Source organism: Cnephaeus nilssonii (genome assembly GCF_951640355.1).
Source record: "Cnephaeus nilssonii genome assembly, chromosome: 19".
Lineage (NCBI taxonomy): Eukaryota > Metazoa > Chordata > Mammalia > Chiroptera > Vespertilionidae > Cnephaeus > Cnephaeus nilssonii.
The window spans coordinates 16,202,698-16,209,043 of record NC_137090.1 but is presented as its reverse complement, the minus strand read 5'-3'; positions in this window follow the sequence as shown (position 1 = coordinate 16,209,043).

Below are 6,346 nucleotides of genomic sequence, written 5' to 3'. Positions count from 1 at the left end.
AGCCAAGCCACGCCTCTCGCCCCCTCGAAGCTCCGCCCCCGAGGGAGACGCCCACCCGCTGGTGCGGGCTCACTGGCTGCCTCGCCTGACTGTCCCGTCGAGGGGCGGAGCCTCGCCCCCAGTCCTCGTCCACCGCCGCCTCTGTTTATCCACTAGCCATTGGCCCCAGGGACTGCCAGTCGGCTCTGGGGACGGCCTCCAACTTGAGGTTCCATCCTAACTCCGCACCTATTGGCAAATATAAGGTTACTTCCTCCTGATTGGGCAACGCACTGTCAGCAAGCCTAAGGAAAGAACCAATGGGAGGGATGGGGTGTGTCTTGCCCCACCCTACCTCTGAGCAGGTAGGACTCATTACTCTCTCCCCTTCCCCCTACCTGTCCAACAGGTGAGTCAGGGGGCGCCGTGGGAAAGCACAAATGCCTTCCCAGGCCAGCCAACTCAGCGTCAGCTATGATGCTTCTCCGGGCTTATTCACTCTTGCCACAAAGTCATAATAACATTTTTGCATAGGATTTCATAGGCTTTCTGCTGGGTTGGGATTTGTTTCCCCAAAGATGGAGCGCCCGTGAGATTTAGAATAAAAACACCAAAGTTTGGGTTTTGCCTCTTAGTAGTTGTTTCATTTTAGACAAGTTACTTCATTTTTCACCCTGTTTCTCCTCATCTGTAAAATGGGTACATTAGCTATATCTCTCGCACGGCTGTGTGTGGGGATGAAATGAAGTAAGGTTTGTGAAATCACTGGGACGACCGCGAAATGCCAGAATTTAAATGAATGGTATGGTGTTTTTTTTTTTTTTAATTCTCATGACAATGCTGAAAAAGCATGAGGACAACAAAATGATCCTCATTTCAAAGATGAGGAAACTGAGGTTCAGGGAGGTCACACGCCTAGAAAATGGCACATCCTAAATGAGAACTAGACCCCCTTCTCATGTCAAGCCCCACTAAACCACGTGTTCTCCTGGTGGAATAATATCATATATATAAAAGATGTCAAAGCAGTGGGGTGGGGCCGGGAAAAGGCACAAAAAAAAAATACAAATATTTTTGGGTAGAGACAGAAGAGCAATGATTTGGAGAAAATCATTTGTAAAAATCGGTGGTAAAACATCAGGCAGCAGATCTAAAGGAAATCGACACTGGCATAAAAGAAAGTGAGGCAGAGGGCCCCTCGTGAGAGGGAGAGTCTGGATTAGTTATCAGTTAACTTCCCAACAGGCAGGTCACGAAGACGAGGGCCTTTCCTTTGTGTGGTTGATGGACTGAACGCCTGCTCGTGGCTGTAAAACATGCCAAGGGTCCTAGAGACATTCATGCACCAACACTTAAGTATTGAGCATCAGCTGTCTGCTAGACACTGGGTTAGACCCTGTTGACACGGAAAATCAACATGGACCCAGCCCTCAAAGGACCCCCAAAGGGCTAAGTGTAAACAGGCCACCTTAGCCACTCTGTGTGTGGGAATGTGGGGGAAGTGGCTGTCAGGAAAGAGTCCTTCCTCCGAAAAGCTTTAGAGTCCCAAAGCCAGCACACAGGATGGGCTGTGCAGCGGTACCCCAGCATCCCTGGCCCATCTCCCCACCAGAGAAAGGAATAGTGGCTAAACAGTCTCGCTTGTGCCATCCACGAAGTTTTTCAAGGCGGCGGGGGTGGGTGGGTTGGGGGGGAGACACCAGGGAGACGTCAACATTCCCAACCAGTTACCATCCCACATGCCAGGACCACTGCCCTTTGCTTTGTTTCCCTTACTCCCCCTCCTCCAGTTTACCTCAGTACCTTTCTTCCTCCCTCACCCCTGCCCCACCCACCTGCTTGCCACACTGCCACGGGGTGTAGTGGCCAGTCCCCTGCCTGGGAGGAAAAGAGCTCACAATCCTAGGCTGCTGCCACCACCAAGGTTTCACTTCCTCCCTCTCCCACCTCCCACCTTCCCCGGCCCCCCTCCCCACCCCCACCCTGCACACTGACATACACACCTCCCAGACCCAAGACTGGCTTAAGTCCTGCCTTTCTCCCAGCTTCAGCAAACAGGCAGGGTAGGGCTGGTTGACTGCAGAAGGGTGGAGGAGCCTGAGTGGTGAGTGGGGTGGAGGGGCAGAAATAAGGCTTCAGAATAAAGCGTGTGTGTGTGTGTGTGTGTGTGTGTGTGTGTGTGTGTGTGTGTCTCCCCGAAATGCTCCCTGCCTGTCAGCCCGGAACGTGCTGTAACATGATGGCCTCAGAGCTAAGCGCTTGGTCTGGGAATGGGTGGAGGCGGCACCACCCCAGCATCAGGAAAGACGGAGATAGGAGCTGTACCAAGGAATGTTCTGGACATTGCTTTTTTTTAAAATATATTATATTAATTTTTTACAGAGAGGAAGAGAGAGGGATAGAGAGTTAGAAACATCGATCAGCTGCCTCTTGCACACCCCCCACTGGGGATGTGCCCGCAACCAAGGTACATGCCCTTGATCAGAATCGAACCTGGGACCCCCCAGTCCGCAGGCCGACGCTCTATCCACTGAGCCAAACCGGTTTCGGCTGTTCTGGACATTTCTTAAGCACCTACTGTGTGTGTGTGCGCCAGGCATTGAGGGTAATAGAAAAGAATCAGAAAGTGATGTTTCTTATAATCAGCTGTCTGTGTGGGGGATGTGGTCTCGGGGTGAGGAGCTGCCTAAGGATAAGGGGTCAGAATGAGAGTCTCTGTGACCACAGCCTCCTCGGTAGCTTGAACTTGAAGGAAAGGCCACAAGACCATCTTACCCAGGCCCCTGCCGCCAAGCCTTTAAAGGCAGGGATTTGTTTGCCGGATCTCTAGAAAGGGAGATTTCCCAGCCTGCCTCGTGTGAATACCCTTGTCTCCTTATTCTAAATCTGGTAAGTTCCTTCTGCTGTTTAGCCTCAATTCGTGTTTCTGCAGTTTAACTCATCTCTCTTGCCCAGAACGCGGTGCAAGCAGAGCGCCTGGGCCTCCAAGACCACATCTGCTTCATTCAGCCTTGCAGCTTCCTGGGGCCTCAGAGCAAAGCAGGAAAGAGCACCAAGTGGCCCGTCCCAGGCTGCCCCGGAGACAGAGTTTGCTGGCAAAGAGGGGTGAGGTGAGGGGCTGGTGGAGGGGAGGGGAGTGGGTGAGGGGTGGGAGACACTAGCGTGGGGGAGGTGAACAACAGCCAGGGGCCTCCTCCACGCGTCTGCGTCGGCTTCCCTGGCCCTCCACCACGGGCCTCTGGGCCATATAAGGATGTGGAGGAGATTCTGTTCTCTGTTCAGACTTGGCCTTTTTCTGTGGGGGCCCCTTCCCCAGGCAGAGGCAGGCAGAGATGTAGGTCTGCATCAGTCACACACACAGCCTCCGTGCCCACGCCTCAGGGATCTACACTCCTGGGCACAGATTCAGATACACAAATGCCAGCCGTGTCAGCTGTCAGCTCTCTCCCCAGCGCATACACACACACACACACACACACACACACACACACACACACACTTCCCCCCTGCTGGGCCTAAGCCGGCCTCAGGAATGGCCACCTCTAACAAGAAAGACTGGGCGAGCCCATGGGTTGCCAAACTTCGGGCTGATGAGGGTCCTTCTTCACCACACAGCAGCTCTCGCTCACGGTGCAGCAGCAGGAAGGAGAGCAGGCACTGGACTGAAGGTCCCTGCAGGCGCTGGAATCCAAGGCTTTGCAAAAACCAAGAGGCGCCGTGAGCATGGCCTTTCTCTCAGCCAGGCAGAGCCATCCACAGGCTGGGACGGGGCTCCTGCCCTTGGGAAGGCCCCGTGGCCCTGCTGGGCTCGCACCCTCCCCACAGGGCCAGGGGGACAGGCCTACACAGAGTTCGTACCTCTCCCTTTGGAGACCACATCCTGGTACCAGACCCTCTGGAGCCCCTCACCCATCACTGACTCTTGCTGGTAGGAACTACGGGTCCCTTCCGCTGGCCCTGCCTCCCGAGAAAGGCCAGCAGCACCAGCGTTGTGTGCACACACTTAGGCAAAGGCTGACAGGGGCAGTTATGGGGGAGCGATGGGCACGTCACAGATATGCAAGCTGGGGTGTCTACACGCATGTACTGGAGGTCCTCTGCAGTGTGTGTGTGTGGGGAGGGAGGGGGGATTCATGGTGCGAAGGAAAGGGGAGATGGCCCAGGGGCTGGGGCCAGGGGACAGTTATCACCAGGCTGCCATGTTCTGAGAAGGATTCAGAATTCTCAGTTCTGTCCTAGCCCTTCAGTTCATTGTGAAGATGTACTTGTCAAGGTGTATCTTAGTTAACAGTTTGGTAGCTTGACCTGTGCATTATTTAGATCTATGTATGTGAGCCTTCATTTACACTCCTGCCCTTGCCCTCCAGTGGGGTGTTGCGGGGGCGGGGAGGGGGGGTTTGTTCAGAGTGACCCCTGAGCCTGGAGAGGACATTAGCTGCTGCAGAAGGGCCTCTGGATTCCCAAACTCTTCTGGCAAGAAGGACACACACATCCCCCAGAGCAGGAGCAGGAGCAGGAGCAGGAGCAGGGTAGGAGCAGGAGCAGGGTAGGAGCAGGAACAGGAGCAAGGTAGGAGCAGGAGCAGGGTAGGAGCAGGAGTAGGAGCAGGGTAGGAGCAGGAGCAGGAGCAGGGTAGGAGCAGGAGCAGGAGCAGGAGTAGGGTAGGAGCAGGAGCAGGAGCAGGGTAGGAGCAGGAGCAGGGTAGGAGCAGGAGTAGGAGCAGGGTAGGAGCAGGAGTAGGAGCAGGGTAGGAGCAGGAGCAGGAGCAGGGTAGGAGTGGGAGCAGGGTAGGAGCAGGAGCAGGAGCAGGAGCAGGGTAGGAGCAGGAGCAGGAGCAGGGTAGGAGCAGGAGCAGGAGCAGGGTAGGAGCAGGAGCAGGGTAGGAGCAGGAGCAGGAGCAGGGTAGGAGCAGGAGCAGGAGCAGGGTAGGAGCAGGAGCAGGAGCAGGAGCAGGGTAGGAGCAGGAGCAGGAGCAGGAGCAGGGTAGGAGCAGGAGCAGGAGCAGGGTAGGAGCAGGAGCAGGAGCAGGGTAGGAGCAGGAGCAGGAGCAGGGTAGGAGCAGGAGCAGGGTAGGAGCAAGGTAAGATGTAGGATGGTACCAGACCCTGGGGTAGGAGTGCTCCTGCCTTTTTTGCTGCCTTTTGTCTAGGGGAGGAGCCTGGAGGCTAGAGGCTGCCCAGGCCTGGGTCTGGGCCTTTGGGTGTGTGCCCAGCCAGGTAGGGGGTGGGCTCTTAATTGTAGAGGTGGCTCCAGTAACACTTCACTGCAAGATGTGTGGGCAGGGATGGAATGTCAAAGGGAAAACAGGGAGACAAGAATACAGAGATAGGAGAGGCCAGAAATAGCACAGGCCTGGGTGAGATACCAGGGGCTGGTGGTGGTGGAGGGAGCGGTAGGGGAAGGTCAAGCCCTCTCCAGAGAAGGTCTGTCCTGCGTTTGCCCTCCCTTGCACCCCCCAATCTCCTCCCCAAGTGCAATTCCAGGACCTCAGGAGCCCAACAGGGTGGGCTGCACACATCAGGATTGTATTCTGGTCCTGGGTCTCCCCACCTCTCTGAGCACCCCCTCCCCCTCCTGAGTGAATGGGTGGGGAGCGAGGGGGTAGGTCTTGCCACCTGAGTCACCCCCCTTCCTGCTCCTGGCAACTCCACTTACAGGCTGACACAGCTAGGGCCCCACCCACCCTGCCAGCCTGCCTGCCCCTCCCTCCCCCACCAGCCAGGAGAGATGCCTGCCCTGACAGGTGCCCTTCCCACAGAGAGGCCACCCTCCCTTCTCAGCACACACACACACACACACACACACACACACACACACTCCAGGAATGTGCTTTCTCCCTCACCTGTTGAGAGTCCTTGGGAAGAAAAAGAAGGAAGAGGCCAATCAGAGCCTCCTTCCTTGTCTCTATGGGGAAACTGAGACTGGAGTCAGGAGATGAATGAACTTCCCTAAAAGCACACGAGCAAATTCCTGGCAGGGCTGGGACCTGAAGCTTTGTCTCCTGCCAGCCAGCTCTCCGCTCCAGCTCTCCTCAGAGGTCTAAGACAGTCACCTCCCTCCCCCAGCTCGCCGCCCTCTCCACCTCCCTCAGTGGAAACTGGAGTCAGGACCCGGAGGCCCCTGGCCCTGAACATCAATCCCATCTTCCCCAGTCCCATCCCTGGGCCACCAGGGAATTTGAGAGTTGAGATCCTTGAATATTTCATCAGCACTTCAGCCTCCAGTTCAAGAAGCAGCCAACTTACAGTTCATGGATGATTTATGGCCCCAGCAGAGAACCTGGAAGTCCTGGGGGGGAGGGGCGGGAAGTGGGGGGGAGGTGGGGGGGTCGGTGAAGGCTGGACCCAGCTGTGAGGAGGGTGCTGGA